Source organism: Myotis daubentonii, chromosome 17, assembly GCF_963259705.1.
Source record: "Myotis daubentonii chromosome 17, mMyoDau2.1, whole genome shotgun sequence".
Lineage (NCBI taxonomy): Eukaryota > Metazoa > Chordata > Mammalia > Chiroptera > Vespertilionidae > Myotis > Myotis daubentonii.
Genome location: NC_081856.1, coordinates 3305587 through 3316138, shown reverse-complemented (window position 1 = coordinate 3316138; position 10552 = coordinate 3305587).

Genomic DNA, 10552 nt, shown 5'->3' with positions numbered 1-10552 from the left:
GCGGGCAAGCACATACAGTGCGATTGAAACTTCGTGGCCCATGTGCAGAAGTCGGTATTTTGTGGAAGAGCCACACTCAAGGGGCCAAAGAGCCGCATGTGGCTCGTGAGCCGCAGTTTGCTGACCACTGGCCTAGTGAACCTCTCATTTATCCAGTGATTCCCAGAGTGCCCTGGGCGGGTCCCTTCACCCAGGGCTCTGGTCTGCCGCCATCATTGCTGCCTGTCCTCACCGCACCGGCTGCGCTTTGGCCAACAGGAGGCCTCCGCGCTGCCCGCGAGCAGTCCCACCCCTCCTGCCCGCAGCAGCTGGCGGGGACAGGTGACTCCCGTGGGTCGCCTCAGGCCTGGGCGCGGGACTGACTGTTTCAGAGACTCCAGGCCGCTCCCTCATGCCTTCCTGGCGGGGGCTCACGGCTGTCCTGCCACCTGATGTCCCCACATCAGCGCCAAGGCCAGGCCGTGGCACCCGTTCCTGTCGAGGTGCCGTTTTGGGGAGTCCTTGGATCCCAGTCCCAGCCGCTCACTGCAGCCACTCGAGCTCCGGGCCGAGTGTCCCTGGGCTCTGCCTGCAGAACGGCCGCCTGCCATTTGCTTCTGCAAGTGGCCGCCCTTCGTTCCGAGGACTCATTTTGGAAAACTCCTTCCTGGCCCTCTTTCTGGTTCTGGTCCTGCACTTCTGAATGGCCTGACTGCGGACTCCATGTTTCTTTGCCAATCCTTTCCCAGCCTCACCTCTTATTTTATTGTCCCCTCACCCCACCCCTCTCCTCTGCCCTCAGAGAGCTTCCTCTCCGGGGCCCTACCTTCTGCCATCTCTCAGAAAAGAGCAGATGAGTGACGATTCCGCTTCTTTCCAGGACACAGCAGTGCGGCCGGGGCAGGCCAGGGGCTGCCCCCCGAGGAGTCGCATGAACCCCTGCACCTGGTGAAGCCCTGCAGGTGTAGAGCGAAGCCCTTAGGCAGCAAGGTCAGACCTGATTGGTCAGCACCGCCGGTTCCTCCAGGGGCAGCCCGCACACCTGCACGTCTGCTAGGGGGCAGGCCTGGGTGTTCCTGGCCGTGCTGACGCAGGTCCTACCACTCCCATCAGCACGGTCATCCGAGGGGCATGTATTGCCTTCCGTGGGAAGGCCGCACGGACAGGAAACCCAGCCAGAAGCAGAGGGCGTGGTGAGTGTGGGACTCAGAGCCAAGGCCACAGAGAGAAGTCAGCGCTTTATATGATCAGACCTGGAATCACCCGAAACCTCCAGCTCACCAAACGGGGATTTTCAAAGTGAGTTCGGAAAAGTAGAACTGTGTTGTCTGTACCTCCCAGCATTATCTACAACAGGGGTCCTCAAACTTTTTAAACAGGGGGCCAGTGCACTGTCCCTCAGACCGTTGGAGGGCCGGACTATAGTTTAAAAAAAAACTATGAACAAATTCCTATGCACACTGCACATATCTTATTTTGAAGTAAAAAACCAAAACAGGAACAAATACAATATTTGTATTTGCATGTGGCCCGCGGGCCGTAGTTTGAGGATCCCTGATCTACAAAATAGTTCCAAGAGGACTAAAACGCCGGGTCTGCTGGATGTTGCATCATGTGGGAAAACGCTGATAATCTGTGCCTCTGTGGTGTTCAGCTTCTATTCAGTGACGGATCAGCTTTTCCTGGTCCCGCAAATAGTAGTTTCCAATCTCCAGGCCCGGGGCCTGCCCTGTGGGAGAGCTTGGGTGTCTGCTCTCGCCCATAAGGCGCAGGTGAGAAAGCCCAGCTCTTAGAGCGCTTTGGCTGATGCACACACTGTTTCCTTTTCTTTTTAAACATTTTCCCCCTGTTTCCCCCATTGACCCCCTCCAGCCTGCCCCCGGATGTATAGAGTTTTCAACTCCTTAGTCTCGGTGTTTTTGGAAAGTCCCAGTGGAGTCCCCAAGTACAGGAGGCATTGCCTCTGCTTACGGAGTGGGTGAAAAGAGCAAAGGAGACGTAGAGCGGCCTAGAGGAGCTCAGGGCCGCCTGCTCCTCCGTCCGTCTTACTTCTGTGGGAGAGCTCTTCCGGGAAAGCAGCTCCTGATGCAGGTGAGAAGCAGTGAGATGAAATTGGGGTGCAGAGGGGAGAGAGGCACGGGTCCATGATATGAGGCTGCCCAGCGTCCCGTGACCACGTCGACGTCCTGCAGGTCTGAAGACTCTAGAAGAGATTCTCAGGGTTGTGACACATAAGAATCGTTGGGATCCACGAAACTCCTGCAGGCCTCATCGGAAGGTCGCCATGCGGCTCCCTCCCTGAGCCCTTCCCTCCATGGTCCGCCCCTCCCTGAGCCCCTCCCTCCATGGGTCCCCCCCCCCCCCCCAGCCCTTCCCTCCCAGGACATGCTGCTGGGACAGCCTGAGGCCAGCCCAAGGCTGCTGCTCCTTTGTTTGCGTAGTCGCTGCACTTTCTGAGTTTTCCCTTTAAAACCGGAGCTGGACCAGGTGCCTGAAGTGCTCCCTCCGGCCAGGAGAGGCTGCAGCCTTGCGGCTTCCCAGGAGCACACGGGGAGCTGCGTTGCCCTCTCACCACAAGAGTCTGAAGTTCGAGCCCCATGGATTCTCCTTCACGGACTGTTAAGAACAAGCAGAGCTCAACCTGGCTTCCTGGCCAATATTAAGGAAAAGAGGAAGCAGAGAATCTGTTTTCTTAATTCCGAGGATACACTTCTTATGACAAGCGAAGTCTCCTTGTCACAGGGAATGAAATGCATCCTGTTAACAATTAGTAAGATGGAAAGGTTATGCTTTTTAATAAAAGGACTGACATATATCTCTTACTTTCTAATGCTCAATAACAGATTAATGCTTGAATTATCCCTACAACTGATCAGTGTTCACGGTAGATATGTCAGTTTACCTCCAGGTCGGATAGTATCTTTCAAGTGACTTGGAAAACCTTAACCACGTGCTGTTCTTCGGGCTAATCTCATACAGGTGAGCTCACGTGCGAACACTAAACGTGGTACTCCCTCAGCCCTGGCCCAGGGTGGTGGGTGTGCCTGCGCCTCTCCCCGTCCCCGCCCCCGAGACTGCGCCTCCTCCTCTCGAGCTTCCTTCTAGTCTGTTCTCTCTCACTTCCTTCCATCTCCGGGCGATTCTTTCTCTCTCCACAACTAAGCAACCTTCACTCCATAGAGGAGGCCACATTCACATCTCAGCCGGGCCCGCACGCTGACCTGTAACTGCCCAGCTGCCTCCGGGACAGCCTGGGACGACACCTGACAACACCCGCCCACATTGCACACGGCGTCCCTGCCACTGCCCTCTCCTGGGAGGGTCATCTCGGCAAACCGCACAACCAGACTCAAGGCCACGCGCACCCCGGTCTCTGATCCACATCGTCCGTGAGCCAGGCCTGAGGATTCCTGCAGGCTCCGGCCGCCCTCGGCTCTCCAGTCTTCCCCGCACAGCTCCTGCCCTCAGCAGCCTCCTGTCACTCACAAGAAACCCGCATGTCCTCAGATGGCCCGTCCCCATTCCTCCCAATGTCGCCTCCTCAAAGAGGCCTTCCCTAACCGCTCTCGCGTCACGTGTTATTCTGTGGCGCCTGGCCTTGCTTTATGCTCCTCCACAGCACGGAAAGACTCCACAGTCACTTATCAGTTTCTTAGGACATCTCTCTCTCCCACCAGAATGTAACTTCTTAAGAACAGGGGTTTTACTTTGTGAGCCGGTGTTCCCAGCACCTAAGCAAGGCTTGGCTATGATAGATGTCAGTGAGTGTTTAATGAGCAAAGGAATGCTTTTTCATGCACATTTGGTACAACATGACCGGTGGCAAGGCTGTGTTGTAGCCCTCAGAGCTGCTGAGAGACAGAGCATGACTGTTCTCACCACAGGAAGGAAATGGCAGCAACATGACATGGGAGAGGTGGTGGCTACCCTGTGGCAGGAATCACATGCCGTATGTAAAACTACCAGGTCAACACATTGCACACCTGAGACCCACACCGTGTTACACGGCAACGACATCTCAACAAAAAATGAGATCACAGAGACTCACAGTATAACCTTTACTTTCCTGGTTTGGGTCTGTGCTTCTGGAGAAGGCTGGGTATCTTATATAATAAAAGCCTCATATGCACATTGTCCCCTCAGGCGGTCCTTTGGAAGTTCGACCGGGAGACCAGGAGTTCAACTGCTCACTATCACGTGCATTGACCGCCAGGGGCCAGGGCAGAACATGGTGGGTGTCGGCGATGCAGAGCTGGCAGCTGGCAGCAGTGGAGGCGCTGCTGGCTTCGATGAGTCTGGACGAGAGCGGGATCGTGGTGGGATGGTGGAGCAGGTGAGCGGGTGGCGCCAGGCCAAGGCGGGGTGCCAGGCTGGGCTGCGGGGTTGCAAGGCTGGGGCACAAGCTGGGGCTCGATCTCTGCAGGCCACCCTGAGGGACCCCACCAGTGAGCGAATTCATCACCGGGCCTCTAGTAGAGTTATAAGTCTATAAGCTTTGGCACTGTATGTGCCACATTCCCTAAAGCACTTTGGAGAGATATTGCGTCTTTAAGATGTGAGTTAGTACCCAGCTGGTGTGGGTCAATGGTTGAGCATCCACCTATGAACCAGGAGGTCATGGTTCGATTCCCGGTCAGGGCACATGCCCAGGTTGCGGGCTCAATCCCAGTGTAGGATGTGCTGGAGACAGCCGATCGGTGATTCTTTCTCATCATTGATGATTCTATCTTTCCCTCTCCCTCTCCCTTCCTCTCTGAAATCAATAAAAAGATATATATATATATAAAGATGTGAGTTAGTGCAACAATGCAGACACAGATATGTTCACAAATTATTTTCAGCAGCGCTTTAGTAGCGTAAAAGGCTTCCGGAAGTTTCCATGAATGTTCGAAGGCATAACTCACTGTCTCTCACTCGAGGAACCTCGCTCACAACTCCGTGGACCTGTTTCCAGACTCGGGTGGCAGCTCTGCCCTGGACCCTAACACTCCCGGGGAAGCTCAGGAAGGAGGTGGATCCCTCACGGTAAATGGTCGGTATTTGGAAGCGGGACTATGCAGCACAAGGAAAGAGTATTTTAACAGGAATTAAAGAAACTCCAAGAGGAAAAATGAGCAGAATCCCCCCGGAGGGTGTACAGGGCAGGTTTAGGGTTATTCCTTTGTTCACCACCAGGAGGTGCTGTTGGAAAAGAAAAGCTGGTTTTCTCTGAGGGAGGGGAGTGGACGGCTGGCAGGAGACTGGACACGGTGGCCTTTCCACGTGACCCCATCTGCTGCTGCTGGGTTCCAGCCCCAGGGGTCCCGCTCCTTCACGGCTACGTGTCCCTTTGCAGCTCAAGGTGAAGTCAAGTCAGCTCCCAGCTGGTGCCTGTAATTCTTTCTCCCCTCCCCCGGTGCCGGCAGGCCACTGTTCCCGCTGGGAGCATCCTGCCACCTGCTCTGGGTGTCTTTGCTCCTCTGGGCCCCGTCTCTGCCCCAGAGACTCTGCGAGGCCAACGCTGAGCTCTTCCTCCTGCCGAGTTTTGGGTCTGAAGTTAAGGGCAGGGGCCGAGGAGAAAGTGCAGAATGTCATCGGGAGGGCGGAGAGGAAGGGGTGGCTGTGAGCAGGGGGGGTGTCTGCACTGCTCCAGGCCTCACGTTCCTAACCCACAGCAAACGGAGAACAGCATCAACATAGCAAACGGGCGTGCCTCTTAGACCAGCCCAGGCGCTCACAGGAGGTGTCCCAGGGCCTGGCCCCCCTAAATGTTTCCCACGAATGAGGCCATCTGTCCCTGAGGGAGACACACTAACCATTGTGTAGTCCCACCGCCTTTTAGATGCGGCACCAGGTGTCCCTGCTGATGTTGCTGCTCAAAGGAAGCGTAAAAACGCCCTAAAGAACAAAAGAGGCGGGGAGATTGCTTTCCTGGACACAGTGTGGAGGCCTGCCTCTAATCGCGCATTAGAAGCGAGTCGGACGGGAACATTACGGCCTTGACCCCCGACCTGCCCATCCAGGAGGCCAGTGCTGCTTGCCGAGTAACCGACTGAGGCCGATACCACAACGATGCTGAGCTGTGTCAGCAGCTGCTTCTGCTGCGACCCGACCCTGAACTTAGAGGCTCAACTAAAGGCTCGGGTGGGGACGTGGAGGGGACAGCAGCAAACACAGCACAGGTGAGCGTCCTGTTGCCCTGCGCCAGCACACGCGGCTGAAGGCAGGGACGCAGCCAGAGAAACGCGTTGTGCGGTGATTTTGTCACTGCGCCAACATCAGAGGCCCTGACACTCACCTAGACGTCCCACGGGCGGCACACCTGGCTCCGGTGTGGGCACTGCCGGGGACACACACGTGGGTCACGACTCTACGACCTTGGACGGCTGTGACGTCAGCACGTCTGTAGGATTTCCATGCTCCATGGCGATCTTATGGGGTGGGGTTCCATGTGGTCCAACTTGACCAAAAGTCCTTCTGAGGCGTGTGACCATGTTCACATGACAGGTAACATTATCTCAATGTGATGGTCCCACGCGATGCCCAGTCCATGGACTCACACACTGAGCCCTATTGTCAGTCCCGCCCCTGACCGGTGTGTGGAACGTCTGTCTAGAGCAGTGGTTCCCAGCCTTCTTCAGGCCATGCCCCACCTACGCAACTCTAAAATCCTGATGCCCCCCCCCCCCCATGACATATAATTCTTATTATTCAAAAAGCGAGCTCCTATTCACGTGGAGGAAGCCTAAAAGGCTGTTAACTTGGTCTAAACAAGCTTCCAAAGAACATGGCATCCATGAAAGAGAAAAATAAAAGAAGGAAAGGACAGTTGAAGTACTGAGGAATAAATCACTAAGACATTGTTAAAATAATAATAATAATATGAACTGATGTGAAAAAATAGCAAAGAAAGTTTCAAAACATAATAGAGAACTGAAATGCATAAATGTCACAACATATTATTTCTATACAGTACACAAGGCCCCTAGAACCATAAGAAATGCAAAAATTTCACTGTTAATAACTCATTCTCAAATTGCCCCCCCTGTGGGGCGACGCTGGAAACCGCGGGTCTAAAGGGCCTGGGCTCGGGCTGCGTGGGCGGGGCTTTGTCCCTGCCCTGAGTGCTCATCGCGGTGGGTCTGCAGAGGGAAATGCTATTTCCTCAGCACCACAGGGGCTGGGCTGGGCGGCACCCACCGCTGAGTCCTGGGAGCCTCACTCCAGCCCTGAGCAGAAGAGGAGGGATTTTTCTCTTTCTGTCACACCTGACGTTACTATGAGCAGGTGAGACCTGCTGAGCACTGTTCTGGGCACAGATCAGCTCCTTGCAGGCTCGGGGCAGGCACCGTGCCGTTCCCATTTCACGGGCGGGACGCTGAGCGAGGCCAGGGCACCAGGAGGTGTTCAGGTCTGACTCACACAGATGGCGGTTTGTTAGTTTTCACTGAATTTACGGGGGTGCCATCAGTTAATAGATGATAGGGCTCAGGGGCACAGTTCTACAGCACACACCTGTACACTGTTCACCACCACAAGCCGTCTCCTCCCATCACCGTTTACCCCCCTTTACCTGCTTCTGTCTCCCCTCCCCCCAGAGAGCGGATTTAAAACATCACATCAAAGGCAAGAAAACACGCCCAGATTCCCACTTCCACACCGATGGCCACGCGACCGCGCTGCCTTTCAGGGGTTGAGAGGTGAGTGTCTGGTGCACTTGTCTTACAAAGTCTGAGCGTGTGTTTTGCTTCCTATGGATTGGACGATGCCGTGGAGAACTGAGGGCCAGGGGTCAGATGTGACTCCAGACCTGGGGATCCTACATTTGCAGTAATTTCCGATGCGCTTGATAACGGGGAGGGCGAGGGCTGATTTCCACCCAGAGTGCGGGTTCATTTCCCTCCCTCGCGCACGGAGGCCCTCCCTCTGGCCTTTCTGTCTGCAGGCTCAGCAGAGCAGGGAGCAGCTGTCCCATCCTGTCCCTCCAGTGACAGCAGCCGGGCAGGGAGGTGGCACATGGCTGGGGAATGTCACACGCCCCAGCTGGTGCTAATCTCCCTTCTCCTAAAGCAGAGACACTGGGTCTCGGGTGTCACCCAGGGGCCAGCGCTGGCTGAGGATGGAGCAAGCATGGAAAGAATGTCTGTTGAGTGAGTGCTCGAGGAGATGCCTGCATTTTAACGGGGAGTCATGTCTGTCTTTCTCGCAGAAAATTTTAAGTTTGGCTCCATGGGTGCAGAGGGGAGTGGACTAATGGGGCCACAGAATCCCGACCTCACACGTTCACTCGGGTTCCAGAGCCCTGTGCACCAGGAGGTCCCCTTGGAGCAGGGGCTGGGCCTCCCGCCCACTCTCTTGCCTGAAGTCGCTGCCTCCCCGCTGAACGCGCCATCTCTCTAAGACTCGGGCTGGTGGTGCTCCGGCCCCATCAGAGAGGCAAACCCTCAGAGGTGCTGCCCGCGGGGACCCAGGCCCCTGTGCTGTGTCCAGACTCTCCAGGCTTCTCTGCACAGCCCTGCTCCTCCTCTCTCTTCTCACGATGGCTTCCTTCTCCCAGGGGCCCTGCTTTTGTTTCCTCGCCCTGGAAACCAGCGCCTCCTCTTGCAGGTTGACTGTCTCTGCAGGAAGCTGCTCATCTCAGCTGCGCGGCTCCCAGCACCGCTGCCCAGCGCAGGCGCCCATGGCTGCCTCTCCAGCTGGGCCTCCGCGTCCTGTTTTCATGCCCAGAACGAGGGCACTGGCAGGCACGTAGTAGGTGCTTGTTTAATGTTACTGAGCAGACTCATCTATTTAAAAGTAGGTTGTAGCCACCGGTAAGTTAATAAAAAGCAAGCACTGGCTGTTCGCCATGTTTGTAGTTTTGCCCTCAGCCATCCTTTCCGGGGTCCCCCCTCTGAGCAGGCAGGTGGCGGGCGCTGGTGGCAGAGGAACAGACATTGTTCCTGAGTGAAGGGCCACGGGCTTGTGAGGGAGACGGACCTAGAAGGGTGAATTAGGGCCACTCACTTATTCTGTAATAGAGAAACGCTCCTAAATTTGGATGGTTTCCGTCATGAAATTAGAGTGGACAGGGCATTTTAAGAGTGTAAGTGCAAACATATGTAAATGACACCTAATGTGTGGTCTGTGCTTCTCAGAAAACATGTGTTTAAGAGAAATTCCTCTTTCCTTCACTAGCAAGGACGGAGCTGGTGTGCCCATCCACGTGCGGGTTCGGAGGGCCCCTGGGCTCCCACAGGCAGCCCTGATGGGTCCAGAGCAGGAGCCGAGGAGTGGCCCCGAGAGAGGGGCCGTGTCCAGGGCCAGGCCTTCGGCTGCCACTTTCCAGAAGGGCATCACAGGCTGGAAGTGCCAGCTGCCACCCGCGTGTGGGAGCCTGTAAAACTGTCCGGGCAAGACAGGAAAGCCAAGCTGGGCTTCACAATTAGGCTGTGACTTGCACCAAGGTTTCTGTGCCCAGGCACTGGGTCTGGGGTCCAAGAGCTGTATGACCTGGGTGTGGGGAGACGCATGCCCAGGGGGTGCTGCGTGGTGTGTATATACTCCTTTTTGTTAAAAATCTTTGAATTGCTCACAGTTCTAGTCAGCAGAACAATGGTCCTTTCAGTGCACACATCCTACTCCTGGAAGCTGTGGCTCAGTTACCTCACATGCAACAGGGACTTCACAGACGCGGATACAAGTACTGGCCTGGAGGTGGGGCGGCCCAGGCATCAGCTGGGGCCAGTCTGGTCACGGACATCCGGGGCGTGGAGGGCCGTTCCTGCTGTGGCAGAGAAAGGTGTGTTCACAGAAGCGGGGCAGAGCGATGCTGCCTAGTTAAAGTAACTTTCCCCAGCTTTATTGGGGTATGATTGACAAATAAAATAATATACATTTAAGCTGTGCGACATGGCTTTTAAGAAGTAGAACATATGCTTACTGTACGTATACACTGAAATGATTGCCACAGTTGAGACGTCTGTCGCCCACTTGGCTGCCTTCTGTGTGTGGTGAGAACATTGCTACTTTCAGCAAATGTCAAGGCAGTAATACAGTGTTATTAACGGTATAAACGACTATCAATCAGGCTGCATGTTAGAGCCCAGAACTTACCTCTAACTGGAAACATGTACTCTTTGACCAGAACCTCCCCCACTTCCCGCCCCCTCACCCCGGTGACCCCTCTTCAGCTCTGCTTCTGAGCCCAACTTGGTGGCTTTCCTATGAAAGTGAGACCGTGTGGCGTTGTCTTCCTGCGTCTGCCTGTTTCACTAGCACAGCGTCCTTCGGAGCCACCTGGGTTGTCACAGACAGCAGAATTCCTTTTTATTTGTGGTTCAATGTATCACGTTATTATATATGATCTGGACTGGGGTGGGCAAAAGTAGGTGTACAGTAGTGAGTTTATTCTTGTACTAGAGGCCTGGTGCACAAAAATTTGTGCACTCAGGGGGGTGCCTCAGCCCGGCCTGTGCCCTCTCACAGTCTGGGGCCCCTCAGGGGATGTCCACCTGCTGGCTTAGGCCTGCTCCCCAGGGGATTGTGCCTAAGCTGGCAGTCAGACATCCCTCTGGCAGCCCAGGAGCCCTCGGGGGATGTCCACTTGCCAGTG